The sequence below is a fragment of the Chaetura pelagica genome, unplaced genomic scaffold, assembly GCF_000747805.2.
Source record: "Chaetura pelagica isolate M959 unplaced genomic scaffold, ChaPel_1.0 scaffold187, whole genome shotgun sequence".
Taxonomy (NCBI): Eukaryota; Metazoa; Chordata; class Aves; order Apodiformes; family Apodidae; genus Chaetura; species Chaetura pelagica.
In genome coordinates, this window is record NW_009953900.1 from 54,849 (window position 1) to 55,369 (window position 521).

At 60.8% G+C, this 521-nt stretch overlaps 1 protein-coding gene across 1 annotated transcript in view; it reads right to left on the reverse strand.

Moving 5' to 3' along the window:
• Window positions 1–521, reverse strand: part of HSPG2 (heparan sulfate proteoglycan 2) — a gene marked incomplete at its 5' end in the record, with an annotated part of 33,419 nt that overhangs the window by 4,321 nt on the left and 28,577 nt on the right.

Below are 521 nucleotides of genomic sequence, written 5' to 3' on the forward strand. Positions count from 1 at the left end.
GGTGGGTGGGTACAGCCCCCAGGGAGGGTGCAAGGGTGTGAGGGTGTAGTGGTGCAAGGGTGTGAGGGGGCAAGAGTGTGAGGGTGCAAGGGTGTAGTGGTGCAAGGGTGCGAGGGTGCAGTAGTGCAATGGTGCAGTTGGGGCAGTAGTGCAACGGGTGCAGTGGGTGCAGTAGTGCAAGGGTTCTGGATGCAAACGTGCAATGGGTACAGTGGGGGCAGTGGTGCAATGGATACAGTGATGAATGGGTGCAAGGGTGCAGTGGGTGCAAGAGTGCAATGGGTGCAGTAGTGCAAGGGTGCAGTGGGGGCAGTAGTGCAATGGGTGCAGTGGTGCAAAAGTGTGAGGGTGCAGTGATGCAATGGGTGCAAGGGTGCAGTGGTGAACGGATGCAAGGGTACAACGGGTGCAATGAGTGCACTGGAGCAAGGGTGCGATGGTGCAAGGGTGCGATGGTGCAAGGGTGCGATGGTGCAAGGGTGCAGTGGGGGCAGCGCCCCACGACGGGGGCAGCCCCCGGG